Genomic DNA, 17,959 nt, shown 5'->3' with positions numbered 1-17,959 from the left:
GTTTGTATTTCTCTCTTCCCTTATCTCAGTTATTTTATTGCAGTTTACTTTGTCTTATGCATTTAAAAGAATATTATTAAATTGATTGTTTCTTCTTCTTTTGCATTCTGAGCCTATCATATATCATTTAAAAGGGGGTTAAAATTTGTTAATGAAAAATTGTAAGACTTAATTCACCCCCCCCCCCCTCTTAAGTTATTGAGGCTACTTGTCCAACACTACCTTCATGATTGCCATCACCACACCACTGTCGCCACCACCACCATCATCACCGCCATAATTGAGATGTTAATTTAAATTTTTAAATATTTGAATTCTTGGGAAGAATTCTCCCTCGAATTGATGTCAAAGGTACTTACATCACAAAGAGTCAAGTTAGTAACATTAAAAGTGTTGCTCACATCATAGTCAAGTGGTAAATCAATTTTATATACATTGTCATTTATGCACTCCAAAACTTTAAAAAGACTATCTCCCATTTCTTGAAGTTTAGATTTCCTTTTGGAAGGAAACCTATTCTTCCTCAAGTGAATCCAAACACAATCACCCGGTTTGAAAACCATCTTCTTTCTATCCTTATTCGCATATCTAACATATTGTTTAACCTTTTTCTAAATTTGTGCTTTCACCTTCTCATGCAAAGTCTTAACAAAGTTGGCTTTAGAAAGCCCATCCCTATTCATCATAGCATAAGTGTTAGGCAAAGGTAACAAATCAAGAGGGGACGATGGATTAAAACTATAAACTACCTCAAAAGGAGAATAAGAAGTAGTTGAGTTTACTATCCTATTATAAGCAAATTCAGCATGGGGTAGACATTCCTCTCAAGTTTTCAAATTTTTACCTACCAAGCACCTTAGAAGTTGAGATAGAGTTTGATTTACCACTTAGATTTGTCCATCCGTTTGAGGATGACAAGTAGTAGAGAAAAGGAGTTTTATGCCCAGTTTGCTCCATAAGGTCTTCCAAAAGTGGCTTTGGAACTTAGAATTCCTATCCGATACAATGCTTCTAGGCAAGCCATGTAGGCGCACCACTTCCCTAAAAAATAAATCTGCCACCACACAAGCATCATTCATTTTATGGCAGGGTATAAAGTGAGCCATCTTTGAGAACCTATCAACCACAACAAAAATAAAATGCCTCCCCTTCTTGGATCTTGGGAGACCAAGCACAAAGTCCATAGAAATGTCAATCCAAGGAGAGTTAGGAATAGGTAATGGAGTATATAATCCATGATGCATGACCTTTGATTTAGCCTTTTTACACACTAAAAACCTATCACAAAAGTTATGCACATCATGTTTCACATGTGACCAAAAGAAATATTCATGCAAAATGTCCAATGTTTTAGCAACTCCAAAATGTCCCATCAAACCACCCTCATGAGCTTCTCTAATCAACAACTCATGCATGGAACTCTTAGGCACACACAATCTCTTATCTTTGAATAGGTAACCATCATGCCTAAAGTATCCGTTATGAGCACCCTTTCTACATAATTTTAAAAAATTAGAGAAGTCATCATCACAAACATACAACTCCTTTATATGATCAAATGCAAGCATCTTAGTTTCAAGCATGGAGAGTAAACAATACATCCTAGAAAAGGCGTTGGCCACAACATTATTAGCCTTGCCTTTCTTATGTTTGATCACATAAGGAAATTTCTCTAGATACTCTACCCATTTGGCATGTCGCTTATTGAGTTTGCCCTGTCCCTTTGGATGCTTAAGGGATTCATGATCACTATGTATCACAAATTCCTTAGGTAAAAGATAATGTTGCCAAGTTTGCAATGCTCTAATAAGTGCATACATTTCTTTGTCATATGTAGAGTAGTTTAGATTATCACCCTTTAAATTTACACTTAAGTAAGCAATGGAATGCCCCTCTTGTAACAAAACAACCCTTATTTTGACATTAAATGCATCTCATTCAATCTCAAATGATTTGAAAAAATTGGTGTCATACCCTACTTTCGTCCGGCGACATTTGTTTGTCGGCATCCGGACCTTAATTGATCACTTCGGGACTCTTAACACCTATCGCCGTGGAATCCGTAAGGTTCCGTGCCGTTTCGAAAAGAAATTGGCTGGAAAAAAATGAAAACAGGAGTGTATTTAGCAAAGTGGGGGTGTGTAAATAGACTGTTACACCCTAATTTCATCTAGGGACCATTGTTGATCTCTTTGGAAGGCTTAACACCCATCGTCGTGGAATCCGTAAAGTTCTGTGAGGTTTCGAAAAGAAAACAACCAAAAAAACACAAAAATAGGGGTGAACTTATCAAATTGGGGGTGTAAATAGCAATTTTCAAAATCTGGGCCCATTTAGAAGATTCTGGACTTTTTCTTGCTTCAAGTGGAAGCAACCTAGCTTGCCTGGGCGAGTTGGGCGACAACCACCTAACCCGCCCTGAGTAAGCATATTTCACTTAATATTGGTGAAAGGGAAGAGAAAGAAGAAGAAAATTAAGTCTAATACGCTTCTGTAATGCTGCTGTAACTTTTCTGTAAAGTACAAAAGAATGGGGGTGAACTTATAAAAATGGGGGTGTATTAAGAAACTTCATGAGGAAGCCACCTGCTCACCTTGGCGAGTTGGGGGGCAACCTCCTACCCATTTTGGCTATTTAAAGGGGAAAGAGACTGAATAAATGGATGCCAACACCTTAGAAACTCAGGAATCACTTAAAATTAGTGAGAAGAAGAAGAAAAAGGAGAAAAATCCAAGCCGAGGTGCTTCCGTAACGCTTTCGAGACGTTTCCGTGAGCGATTCCGTGGAAGTTCTTCGCTATTCTCCGTCGTTCTTCATTCGTTCTTTGTCGTTCTTCGGTCTTCAACCAGTAAGTTCTCGAAATCGAATCTTTCAATTCATTCTATGCACTCTCAATGGTCCATTCTTGTTTTGTATGCTTTCACTTTCATTTTGCTTACTTTCTGTACCCCCTTTTTTCATTTTTAACGAGCTTTAACTGTTTATTTAAGCCATTATCTCGCCTAATAAATGATAAAATGAATTTCAACCGATCATTTGTGTTGTAATGTCGTTTAATCACTGTTAAAGCAAAATCTAATCGATTGTTTAAACTGTAACCTCGGTTAAATAAAAAAAGGCAAAATTATAATGAAATGATCAAAATATCTTGAAAAAAAATAATAATAAAATAATCAAAAAAATCAATCGTTTTTCTTTGAAACTTTCCTTGAATGAATTGACTAATAACCAAAGTGAAACTAAGGCTAAAATCAACTCACAAACCAAGCTTTGTCTGCAAAAGTCACTTAACATGGACCGTTTTAAGGTCCAACGCCTTAAAACGATCCTCTTTGTTTTTATCGGTTAACATGGACCGTTCAAAAGCATAAAATCAACACATAACTTTACCGTTTTTCCAAGAACTGCATAGGTCTGATTTCCTCATCACAAATCGAGGATACGTAGGAGCAAAAGCCTCACTTTTGTCAACCATCCCTTCTAAATAAAACAAGAGATCGTTAATGGTCCAATGCCTTAATGTTTCTCTTCTTTCACAACCAAGAGATTGTTAATAGTCCAATGCCTTAACATTTCTCTTCTTTCACAATCAAGAGATCGTTAATGGTCCAATGCCTTAACGTTTCTCTCCTTTCAAAAACCAAGAGATCGTTAATGGTCCAACGCCTTAACGTTTCCCTCCTTTCAAAAACCAAGAGATCGTTAAAGGTCCAACACGCTCTCTTTTCAAAAACCAAAAGATCGTTTAATGGTCCAACGCCTTAAACGACTTTTGTTCGGTTATAATCAATCTTGCAAAAAAAGATAAAAACAACTTAACCAACGTTCAGTTCTTAAATAACTACGTAGGTCTGATTTCCTCATCGCACCCGAGGATACGTAGGAGCGAGAGAAACACCATTGTCAACCACAAAAAGATAAAAAAAAATACAAAAAGGCATATAAAAAGCTAAAAAAACATGAAAAAGGAAAAATACATAATTTTGAAGTCATGTCTTGCTCACTCGATTAGAGGCTGTCGTCCCTTGTGACGGGCGCGTGGGGTGGTAATACCTTCCCCGTGCGTAAACAACCCCCAAACCTTTCATACTTAAAGTTCATAGACCACACGTTTCGGTTTTTCCGACATTTTTCTCGAATAAACGTTGGTGGCGACTCCGCGCGCCTTCCTCCCTTGGAAGACTCACCCGGGAACCCCGCGTCGCCCTCCCACCAAAGGGTAGGTTGCGACAATTGGGTAAAGCAAAAATAGGTGCATTTGTTAATTTTTCTTTCAAGATATTAAAAGTTTTTTCTTGTTCACTTCCCCACTTAAACCCCAATTTTTTCTTATTTCATTCAAAGGAGAAGCTAGTGTGCTAAAATCTTTAACAAACCGCCTATAGAAACTACCCATCCCATGAAAACTTCTCATCTCACTCATGTTTTTAGGTGTAGGCCAATCTCTAATAGCTTTTACTTTTTCCTCATCAACTTACACACCTTTAGAACTCACAACAAACCCTAGGAACACTACTTCATCAATGCATAATGTGCATTTATCCCTATTGGCATACAAACTTTCTTTCCTAAGCACTTCCAAAACACCTCTAAGATGTTCTAGATGGTCATCGAGTGTCTTGCTATATATCAAAATATCATCAAAGTAGACAACCACAAATTTTCCAATGAAGTGTCTTGAAACATGATTCATAAGTCTCATGAAAGTGCTAGGTGCATTGGTTAGCCCAAAAGGCATCACCATCCAAACTTAGTTTTAAAAGTAGTTTTCCACTCATCACTTTCTCTCATTCTAATTTGATGGTAACCACTTTTCAAACAAATTTTGGAGAAATAACTAGAACCATGCAACTCATCTAACATGTCATCAAGTCTAGGGATAGGATGTCTATACCATACAATGATGTTGTTGATGGCTCTACAATCTGTGCACATTCTCCAAGGTCCATCCTTCTTTGGCACCAAGATGATGGGCATAACACACAGGCATCACCATCCAAACAATAATCATGAGGCATTAGTAAATACTATAACGACCCGCCTCGTCGCTACGATATCAACACTTTAATATGCGATAATTTCAATTTTTATAAAAAAGAACTCCCTTAATTTTCTTATGAAAATAGAAGTAATTTTGTCCCAACATACATTCGCTAAAACATACACCTTTACTTAGGTGAATATATATATATATATATATATATATATATATATATATATATATATATATATATATGAACAACAACTTAGTACACGTCATCCACATGATGGAAATTTCAAATTTGTTCATGCATATAAGTAAAATCTGAAGTTTACATCTTTGGTTCAACAAAATGACTCATAACCCAACTATAGAGGAGTTGATAAACAAAATACAACTCTCTCCCAAAATAATGTCAACGTCATCACGTCGGCTCGACAGCTCCTCACCAGAATTTTACTCCCTGCACCCTGTTGTTGTCATTCTGCTCCCACAACAATGTTCGCGATCATCACAGGTATCAACCACATGATACAAAATTGCAAGGGTGAGTTCATTATAAAAAGAACCAATAACAAATCCAAATAACCACAATTAACATACGACACAGCCAAACATCATGAGCTCACACAACATTCATTATTCAACACCCTCATTTCACAATCACTCAACATCCATCCATGGATCCAATCAATACTACTCGGAATGATGCATGCACCTGACTCAACTCTCAGATGCAATATGGTACGTACCAACAACCAAATCCCAGGAAATAGCCTAAACGTGTCCACACGACACTCTCACTTAGGAAACCATGTAGAGTTCGTCAAGACCACCCAGTCGTGCACGTAACTGCCCCCCCCCCCTAGGTGATCAGCCTGGGGCCCATAGGAGTTCCCTACCAGGTGACGAGCCCCCTCATTACAAAGTACACTCTGCCACAATTATTCTATTTCTTGTGTCGTATGAGGTATGAACCATGGGCACCATCAAGTGCAATTACCATGGACAAATTAAAGCGCCTAAGCATCCCCGCAGCAAATGCTTAGATTCTTTAACCACACTAGTCCCCCACGAATGGGTCATCCAACAAGGTCAAATCTCCCCCCCCCCATGAACATACACTACATACGACGTATGAACGTGACCACAAGCAAGTGCCAATGACCATGGACCAATTAAAGCGCCTCAGAAATGCTTAGATTCTTTAACCACGCTTGTCCCCCATGAATGGGCCATCCGACAAGGTCAATGCACTCCCCCCCCCCCCACGAACATACACAACATCCAACGTATCGAGCATGGGCACCATCAAGTGCAATGACCATGGACAAATTAAAGCGCCTAAGCATCCCTGCAGCGAATGCTTAGATTCTTTAACCACTCTAGTCCCCCACGAATGGGCCGTCCGACAAGGTCAATGCACCCCCCCTCCCCCCATGCACATACACATCATGCACATGCCAATGCATTTCCAACATCAATCAACATTCCATTTTCATATCATTCTCAACATAGAAATCATCTCGTCTCAATGACGTTATCAACAACAACAACAACCTCATTTCATATTCACATAATCATCAACAATAACATCAATTCATGTTGACATGGTCTTTATTAACAACGTCATCTCAAATCAATATCATCGTAATTATCAATATCACCACATATCAATTAAAATCCTCAATAGCAACATCGACAATAAATCGTATTCCGCACATATATATTTCTTTCATGCCTGAGATTTACACTCCTCAGGTCTTCAAACAACACAAATCAAATAAAGACACCAATTTCATTCATCACAATAAATATATATCGCATCCCATTCATCAAAACATAGTTTTTCCTGAAAACCAGCATGCATATCAATAACAATTATATCGCATCCCATTAGTTAAAAACATTATTTCTCTTGGAAAACCCACATGCACATCAAGGACAATTATATCGCATCCCATTAGTTAAAAACATCATTTTCTATAAAGGAAAAATCAGCATGCAACAGGGACAGGCAGTTATTCTCATAGCTAAGTTCCCTAACCTTAACTATGGTGTTAAACGATAAATTTTATAATAAACTCCCCTCACCTATTGTGAGCTACCCGCGGGTTCCTCATCACGTCACTTGGAGATTTCTTTTTCATCCCCGCTCGTTAGTTCCACGTAAGCCTCTACTATGCCAAAACGAAGGAAACTTAATATGGATTTAAGAAATAAAGCTAGTGACAATATTCTGAGTCAAAACCCTTGTCAGAACGTAAGGGCTAAAGGGCATTTTGGGTTTTAGAAAAGGAACATCATTTTGAAATTCCGATCATGCCAATGTGATCGGGGTTCAGTGAAGGTCACGAAAATAACACCCATTTCATGAAAAGATAACATTTACAAAGTCTCTTTCTCTAGGGTTTTTCAAAGGAAGCGCAAAACATACAATGGTGGTTCCAAAGTCAGAAAAGATGCAAAGGCGAGCTGAAACTAACAAGGAACAAACATAGAATCATGGTTACCTCAAGGAAAACCACGAAGGTCAGATCGGGCTTCGTTCTAAACCGAAACCGCGAGGCAAGTTGGAAGATTCCGCTTAGATTGAAGGGTTCCTCTCGGTGTGGGGTTTCAACGGAGAACAATGGCAGTTTGTGGTGGCTGTGGGTGATGGAGAAAGAGCTTGGAACATTGGAAATGGTTTTGAAAGAAAGGAGGAGAAGAAAATGACATTTTTCCAAGGCTACACGGAAAGCAAAGGCTGAAACACTCAAGTGTTTCTACTCGCGAGAAAGGAAGCGTTCCTCACACGTCAGGCGACGTAGAGAAGATCGCAACGGTCAGATCGTGGACAAGTGTTCGGTGAAGCTGCAGACCAAATTTCGAGAAAATCCAACGGTTAATGAAGGCTGGGTAGCGTTTTTACCGAGATAGCTTCATGTAACTTCCTTGAGAAGCTTCATTAAGAGGCTTCCTCGAAAAGCTTTCTCGTGGCTTCTTTGAGAAGGTTTCTCAAGAGACTTCTTTGAGAAACTAGATTCTTATCTACCCACTCCCTCTATGAACTAAATTAACCTCCTTGAAAATAATTACGGATAAAATAACACAACAAAATAATCAAACATCAAATATAATTACTAATAATATATATATATATATATATATATATATATATATATATATATATATATATATATATATATATATATTAGGGTGTTACAAATACATAGGTTGCCTAGCTAGCATCACTCTCTTCACTTTTTTTTCTCTCATGAGCAAGCTCTGTATTTTTCTTTCTTCTTGATTTTCATCTTTTTTTACAGTTTCACTCTTTTTTTATCTTCACTCCATTCTTTTCTCTCCTTTCATGTTTCTCTCTCTTTTCATCAATTTTGTTTTTCTCTTTTTTTCTTTCTTGTTCTCTTTTCACCCTCATTTTTATTTGATCCTCACAAACCTCACTTGGAGACAAAGATGTGAGGGTAACCTTTTGCCCAATATGTACAAATGAAAATTTGTTTGTGACATCGTTATGGACAACATCCCTATCATACTGCTAAGACCTTCCAAGTAAAAGGTGGCTAGCCTCCATAGGGACAATATCAAACAATATCTCATCAACATATTTGCCAATGGAGAAGCATATCAAAACTTGTCTATCTATAACTATCTCCCTATTCTCACTCAACCATTGTAGTTTGTAAGGCCTAGGGTGAGGGAAAGTTTTCGAAGCCAGTTTTTCAATCAATCTTTGACTAGCTACATTAGTGCAACTACCCCCATCAATAGTCAAAGAGCACATTTTCTCCATGACCATGCACCTAGTATGAAAAATGTTCTCCCTTTGAGTTTTATCTCTATCCTTACAAACAATCATCATTAACCTCCTACCATCAAAAGATCACCTTCTAGGGGTTGTACATCACATTCACTTTCACTCTCACTAGAAGAACAAGAAGGGCTAGAAGAAGATGCACTAGTGATATCCTCATTACCCAACATATCCATAGTCCTTTTGTTAGGACATTGGAGGCAATGTGACCCTTTCCCAAACACTTAAAACATTTAATAGAACTCATTTTTTAAGAAGTAAGAGTAGGGTTAGAATTATTTTTACTAAGTGCATCACCTTTCTCGTGAGATTTGAATGAAAATCCACACTCCTTCTTGAATGTTTCCTTATCTTTCCAAGTTGAAGAGCCATAGGGGGACTTCTTGTATATTTACTTCCTCTTTATTTGTTGCTCCACCTTGATAGCTTGATGAATGAGATCCTCCAAAGAGACATAGTGGTGCAACTCTACAATGTCTTGGATCTCCCTATTGAGACCATGCAAAAACCTTGCCATGGTGGCCTCTTGAGACTTCTCAATTTGAGCCCTAATCAAAAAAATCTCTATCTCTTTGTAATACTCATCCTCACTCCTATTTCCTTGAATTAGTCTTTGAAGCTTGTTGTGAAGGTCTCTCCAATGGCACAAATATCTCTCTCAAAACTCTCTTCATGTCTTGCCAAGTATTAATCAAAGGCCTTTTCATCCTCTCAACATTGTCAATGTATGTGTATGAAGGTTTTGATGATGCCAAGACAAAAGCAACACAAGTTTTATTTCAAGTCCGAATCAAGACCAAGAAAACAAAGATCAAGAAGAAAGCTATGTCTTAGTCAATCTTTGTTAAATGAGTCTCTTAGTGATAGCAAAGGTTTGGCCTCACAACATAGTTTTTAAATTGATTATAAAAAGGTTTCAAAATATTTTTAACATTTTTTTAAAAAGGCATTTTTCCACTAGTAATCGATTACCAGAAGCAAAATTATTTTAAAAAGCTTTTTCAGAAAGTTTGAAATTAAAAGCTTGAAATTTCAAATTTGAAAGCTGTAATCGATTACCACTTGTCTGTAATCAATTACCAGTAACAGAACTACAAAAATTCAAATTGAAAAGTCATGACTCCTCATTACATAAATGTCTAATCGATTACCAAAGAGTTGTAATCGATTACCAATGAGAAAATTTTAAAAGTTACTCTGAAAAGTCACATCCTCTCTTCCCTATCTTGATTACTTTATCTTGCATATTTTATTTATCTTGCACACTTGAAGTATTTTGTTGATATAACTTTCATCTTCGTCTTCAATATCCTTAACATATAGATTTAAAAGGGGATTTAGAAGTCAATTAAACCAGAAATTTTTTAACTTAATTCACCCCCCCCCCCCCTCTTAAGTTATTGAGGCCGCTTGTCCAATAAGTGGTGTCAGAGCTTGATTCTTGTATAAAGTTTAGAAACTTCAAGAATAATTGTGGCCTCATCAAACTTCCTATTTCCTGAAGGAAACTCCATTAATAGGTCTCCTATATTTAATGGTGTGGGTTATCATTACTGGAAAACCCGCATGCAAATCTTCATAGAGGCTATAGATTTAAACATCTGAGAAGCCATTGAAATCGATCCTTACATCCCTATAATGGTAATAGGAAATGCAACTATAGACAAACCTAGGGAATAATGGGATAAAGAGGAAAGAAGAAGGGTACAATATAACTTAAAGGCTAAAAATATAATTACCTCTGCATTAGGAATCAATGAATACTTTAGAGTCTCAAATTGTAAGAATGCCAAAGAAATGTGAGATACATTGCAAGTAACCCATGAAGGAACAACTGATGTAAAGAGATCTAGAATAAACACCCTAACACATGAATATGAACTTTTTAGAATGAATCAAAAAGAAACCATACAGGTGTTAGACAAGTGGCCTCAATAACTTAAGAGGGGGGTGAATTAAGTTTCAAAATTTCCCACTAACAAACTTTTAAACCCCTTCTAAATGATAGGCTTAGAATGCAGAAGAAGAAGCAGCAATCAATTTAATAAAGCTCTTTAAACATGCAAGACAAAATTGATTGCAATAACATAAATGAGATAAGGGAAGAGAGAAATGCAAACTCGATTTATACTGGTTCAGCCACTTCCCGTGCCTACGCCCAGTCCTCAAGCAACCCACTTGAGATTTTCCACTATCTCTGCAAATCCTTTACAGACTTTGAACACACCTTGGGATCCCTCACCCTTGTGTTCAAAGATTCTCCAAGAGGCAACCCGTCTCTTGATTACAATTCTCACTATCCAAGAGACAATCAGTCTCTTGATTACAACTAACTTTCTGAGATGAATAGAAAGATTTTTCTCCTTTAGAGTAGATGATACAAATTGACGTTCCTAGAGGAATTTCTGTCTTTTAGAGATGATAATACAATTTGAAGTTCCTGGATGAATTCTCAATAGATTTGCAAGTGTTTGCCCAATAGCTGTTGAGAGAGCATTTGACAATGAAGTTCTCTTAGAATATCTCTCTCTTGCTTTTCAAAGTCAGACACACATATATATAGACCCTTCGTGCCTTTTCAAAATGATTTGAAGAGATGTGTCTTTTCAAAAAGTTTTTTCTGAAATTCTTCACTGGTAATCGATTACATAGTTATATTTTGAAGGGTCATGACTTTTCAAATTGAATTTCAAGAATTCTGTTGCTGGTAATCGATTACACATCATTGGTAATCGATTACAGCTTTTAAATTCATATTTCAAAACTCTTCTAAAAGCTGATTTTTCAAAATTGTCTTCTGGTAATCGATTACACTGCCTAGTAATCGATTACCAGAGCCTTGATCTCTTGGAAACACTTTGTTTAGAGGCAAAAGCTTGGTCTTGAATTAATCTTGAAGCAATGCTTGTTTGTTGAAGCAACCTTGTATAAATCTTGAAGCAATGTTTAACCTTTGAATGTTTGTTGAAGTAATCTTGAAAGTAACATTGTTTGATTATTCTTTGACATCATCAAAACCATATATTCATACATTCACAACAGGATATACAAAAGAGATTCACACATATAGTTAATCATCTTGCATCATTAGGAAAGATATTTCCTAACGAGGATCTCATTAACAAAGTTCTAAGATGTTTAAGCAAGGAATGACAACCAAAGGTAACTGCAATTGCAGAATCAAGAGACCTCACTAACATGTCTCTTGCAACTCTTTTTGGAAAGCTTCAGGAACACGAAATGGAACTTATGAGACTAAACCAACATGAAGAACATGTCAAGAAAAAGAAAGGAATTTCACTTAAAGCCTCATCTTCTATTCAAGAAGAAATTGACAAAGAGGACTTGAATGAAATAGAAGAAGATGATGATTTCAGCTTCTTCGTAAAGAGATTCAAGCAGTTTCTAAGGAACAAAAGAAATCAAAGAAGAACAAACTTCAATTCAAAGAAAAGAGGAGAATATTCATCTTTTGTTCCAAAGTGCTATGAATGTAATCAACCTGAACATCTGAGAGTTGATTGCCCTAGTTTCAAGAAAAGAATGGAAAAATCTAACAGGAAAACCTTCAAATATAAGAAAGCAAAGAAATCTTACAATACTTGGGAAGATAACGATATGGATTCATTCGGAGACTCAGAAAATGAAGTTGTGAATCTAAGTCTCATGGCCAAAAACTATGAAAGCGAAGAAGAGGTGACATCTTCTAACAATAACTTATCTATTTCCTTTTATGAACTTCAAGATGCATTCAATGACTTACATAAAGAATCAGTCAAACTTGCCAAACTAGTTTCATTTTCTAAGAAAACTATTTCATATTTTGAAAAGGAAGTTTTGAAGTTAAAACTGTAAAACCCATTGATACAAATCAATCTTCTACCATAAAATTGATACAAGGTAGTAATGAAGCATCTAACTCATGTAAATGTCGTAACAAGTTTAAAGAAGAAATCAAAGATCTGAAAAATTTTCTTGCCAAATTTATTCTTGGCAAAAATAATTTAGACATTATACTAGGAAAGCAAAGATGTGTGTTTGATAAGGCTGAATTAGGATATAGACCTGAAAAACAATAGAAAATGTATAAAAAATTCTTTGCATCTTCTCAAAAGAATAGTTCTCCTTTCTTAACATGTTTTTACTGTGGAAAGAAAGGACATAGTGCATCAACATGTTATTTTAGGAAAAATAGTAGTAACATTAAAATGATATGGGTTCCAAAAGAATCTTTATCAAAACTAACAATCAAGGACCCAAGAAAATTTGGGTACCTAAGTCAAGAACATAATTATGCGAATGAAGGATTTCTTGAAGAAAAGTTGGTACATTGATAGAGGATGCTCTAAACACATGACGAGAGATGTATCAAAATTTACTCATATATCTCCCAAGAAAAGTGGACATGTGACTTATGGAGACAACAACAAAGGTAAAATTCTTGGGATCAAAAAAATAGGTACGAATCCATCTACCTCCATTGAAAATATTTTACTTGTTGATGGTCTTAAGCATAGTCTACTAAGTGTTAGTCAATTATGTGATAAAGGCTTTCTAGTATCATTTGACTTTCATAATTGTGTTATTGAAAATAAACATGATAAAAATATGAAACATATAGACTATAGAACTAATAATGTATACATGATAAATTTAGATACAACATCAAATCATGCTTAATGTTTTTTTTTTTTGTAAAGATGATGAATCTTGGTTATAGCATAGAAGAATTGTTCATATAAACATGAAACATTTAAATAAACTAATTTCTAAGGATTTATTAATTGGTTTACCAAAACTCAAATTTGAAAAAGATAGATTGTGTGACACATGTCAAAAAGAAAAACAAGTAAGGGTTTCTTTCAAATCAAAGAATATTATTTCTACAACCCAACCCTTACAACTTTTGCATATGGATCTTTTTGGTCCCTCTAGAACTATAAGTTTTGGAGGAAATTACTATGTTCTTGTTATAGTTGATGATTAGTCAAGATTCACATGAACATTATGTCTCACTCACAAAAGAAATGTTTTTCATGCTTTTAAAAAACTTGCTAAAATCATTCGAAACAAGAAAAATCTCAATATTACATCTATTAGGAGTGATCATGGTGGGGAATTTAAAAATAAGGATTTTGAATCATTTTGTGATGAAAATGGCATTGAACACAATTTTTCTGTACCTAGAACCCCTCAACAAAATGGAGTAGTTGAGAGGGAAAATAGATCTTTAGAAGAAATAGCCAGAACTTTGCTTAATGATACAAATCTTCCTAAATATTTCTGGGCTGAAGTTGTTAATATTGCATGCTATGTAATGAATAGAGCTTTAATTAGACCAATCTTAAAGAAAACTCCATATGAATTATACAAAGGAACAAAACCGAACATTTCTCATCTTCATGTTTTTAGATGTAAGTGTTTTGTGCTAAACAACGGGAAAGACAACTTAGGTAAGTTTGATGCAAAATCTGATGAAGGTATATTCCTTGGTTATTCCTTGAATAGTAAAGCTTTTAGAATTTATAACAAAAGAACTATGATTATTAAAGAATCTATCCATGTTGCTTTTGATGAGACTAACCCTATAAGGCCAAGAAAGGAAACACTTGATGATATTATAGGTTCATTAGAAGACATGCACATTGATGAGAAAGGGCACAAAGGCAAAGGAAATGGAAATGAAGAAGACTGTCAAATTGATGAAAATAAAACAAATATAGATCTTCCAAGAGAGTGGAGAACTTCAAGACATCATCCTCTTGATAATATCATTGGTGACATCTCAAAAGGGGTAACAACTCGACACTCTCTCAAAGATGCATGCAATAATATGGCTTTTGTTTCCTTAATTGAACCTAAAAATTTAAATGAAGTCATAATTAATGAACATTGGATTATTGTTTTGCAAGAAGAGTTAAATCAATTTGAAAGAAATAAAATCTAGGAATTAGTTGACAAACCTAATAATCATCCAGTTATAGGAACTAAATGGGTATTCAGAAACAAATTGGATGAACATGGAATAGTAATTAGAAATAAGGCTAGGCTAGTGGCCAAAGGATATAATCAAGAAGAAGGAATAGATTATGAAGAAACATATGCTCCAGTAGCCAGATTAGAAGCCATTAGAATGTTATTAGCCTTTGCATCCATAATGGATTTTAAACTTTATCAAATGGATGTTAAAAGTGCTTTTTTAAATGGTTTCATCCAAGAAGAAGTTTATGTTGATCAACCTCCTGGTTTTGAAAACTCAGAAAAGCCCAATCATGTCTTTAAATTGAAAAAGGCTCTATATGGTTTGAAACAATCCCCTAGGGCTTGGTACGAACGATTGAGCAAATATCTTTTAGAAAAGGGCTTTACAAGAGGAAAGGTTGATACCACACTCTTTATCAAAAGAAAATTGCATGATATTCTCTTAGTACAAATATATGTTGATGATATAATTCTTTGGGTCAACTAATGATTCTCTATGCAAAGAATTCTCTCAAGATATGCAAAGTGAATTTGAAATGTCGATGATGGGCGGGTTAAATTTCTTCCTTGGATTACAAATAAAGAAAGCAAAGAATGGAATATTTATTAGTCAGTCAAAATATTGCAAAGAACTAATTAACATGTTTGGGATGGAAAATGTTAAACACATGGCCACTCTCCTATGAGCACTGCTTGCTATCTAGATAAAGATGAAATCGGTCAGTCAATAGACATAAAGAAATATAGAGGTATGATTAGATCTCTTCTTTATTTATCAGCAAGTAGACCTGATATAATGTTTAGTGTTTGTATGTATGCAAGATATCAAGTAAATCCCAAAGAATCTCACCTAAGTGTCGTCAAAAGAATAATGATAGATATTTTAGGCACTATAAATCTAAGGTTATGGTATCCTAAGAATTCCTCTTATAACTTCGTAGGATACTCTGACTCTAATTTTGCTGGATGCAAAACTGATAGAAAAAGTACTAGTGACACTTGTCACATTTCATTGGTTTTGCTATAGTATCATGGCATAGTAAAAAGCAAAATAGTGTTGTCTTATCCATTGTAGAGGCGGAATATATTTCTGCTGGAAGTTGTTGTGCACAAATACTCTGGATGAAACAACAACTTTCTGACTATGGTTTAGAACTTAATCATATACCCATCCATTGTGACAATACAAGTGCAATCAATTTGTCCAAAAATCCTATTTTGCACTCTAGAACAAAGCATATTGAAATAAGGTATCACTTCCTTCAAGATCATGTTCAAAAAGGGGATTGCATATTAGAATTTGTTGACACAAAGAATCAGTTAGCTTATATCTTCACAAAACCTCTCCCCAAAGAAAACTTCTTTTCTATTAAAAGAGAATTAGGACTCATAGACCTAAATAACTTAGAATCCTAGCCACTTTGAATGTTTATTCTGTTTAATTATCATGATTGATTATGATTATTGTTTACTTTGGTTGAGTAAAATGATTGTGTTTGATAGTTATTTTTCATGCTTGATTATGATGATTGTTTACTTTGGTTGAGTGAAATGGTTGTTTTGCTTGTTTATGATGATTGATTACTTTGAGTATTTATAATAATTGCATTTGATGGTTGTTTTTTGTGATTGTTCATACTCATAAATGTTTTTGATTGCTTAATTGTATATTGATTACTTATAATCACATATTTGTCCTGATTTCTAGCATTATCTGTCTTTAATTTCCTTGATATTTCAAACTTTCTGCATTGGATTTATTTTAAATTTGGTTCTTTATATTTCTATTTTGGACTTGCTGTTTATTTCTTCTTTGGTTGTTTTTTTTATGTGGATGCTTTGGTCATTCATACTATTGTTTAAGAGTTGATATGTTTCGAACTTGGTTACATCTTTTATGAATGCTTTGGTCATTTATAAATATTGTTTTGGACTTGCTCTATTTGGTATGTTTAGCACTTGGTTGATTCCTCTGTGAATGATTGTTTCTATTTCGGTGCTTTCGTATTTTTGATGTTGTCAAAGGGGGAGAGAATCATGTAAGGTACAAAGTATATATTTTTTTTTGCAAACCTTTCTGAAAATATTTTATGCTAAGCAATGAATGCAAAATTAAGGGGGAGTGATCGTCTCGCAAAAGAAATATTTTTTCAGTAAATGATTTTAGTTGGTTGTCATCATTAAAAAGGGAAAGAATGTGAATGTAGGTGTATGAAGGTTTTGATGATGCCAAGACAAAAGCAACACAAGTTTTATTTCAGTCCAAATCAAGACCAAGAAAACAAAGATCAAGAAGAAAGTTAAGTCTTAGTCTATCTTTGTTAAAAGAGTCTCTTAGTGATTGCAAAGGTTTGGCCTCACAACATAGTTTTTAAATTGATTATAAAAAGGTTTTAAAATTTTTTAACATTTTCTGAAAAAGGTATTTTTCCACTTGTAATCGATTACAATGCTTGGTAATCGATTACCAGAAGCAAAATTATTTTAAAAAGCTTTATCAGAAAGTTTGAAATTTGAAGCTTGAAATTTCAAATTTCAAATTTCAAATTTGAAAGTTGTAATTGATTACCACTTGCCTGTAATCGATTACCAGTAATAGAACTACAAAAATTCAAATTGAAAAGTCATGACTCCTCATTACATAACTGTGTAATCGATTACCAGTGAGAAAATTTTAAAAGTTACTCTGAAAAGTCACATCCCTTCATAAGTTTTTGAAAGGCCACCAAGGGCCACCAAGGATTCTTCTAAGAACTTCATCTTGTATCTTCTTCTCTAAAAGAGAGAAAAACATTTGTACTTTCTTTAAAGACTTATTGAGATTAAGAAGTTGTTTGTCTCTTGAATTGTGAGTTTCCTGAACACAAGGGAAATGGATCCCTCGGGGGTTCAAAAGTTGTAAAAAAGGATTTTTATAAAGTTAGTGGAAATCTCAACTGGGTTGCTTGAGGACTAGACGTAGGCACATGAAGTGGCCGAACCAGGATAAACTGAGTTTGCATTCCTCTCTTCCCTATCTTGATTACTTTATCTTGCATATTTTATTTATCTTGCACACTTGAAGTATTTTGTTGATATAACTTTCGTCTTCATCTTCAATATCCTTAACATATAGATTTAAAAGGAGATTTAGAAGTCAATTAAATGAGAAATTTTTTAACTTAATTCACCCCTC

The sequence above is a fragment of the Glycine soja genome, chromosome 3 (assembly GCF_004193775.1).
Source record: "Glycine soja cultivar W05 chromosome 3, ASM419377v2, whole genome shotgun sequence".
NCBI lineage: Eukaryota > Viridiplantae > Streptophyta > Magnoliopsida > Fabales > Fabaceae > Glycine > Glycine soja.
This window is presented reverse-complemented; position numbering follows the sequence as displayed.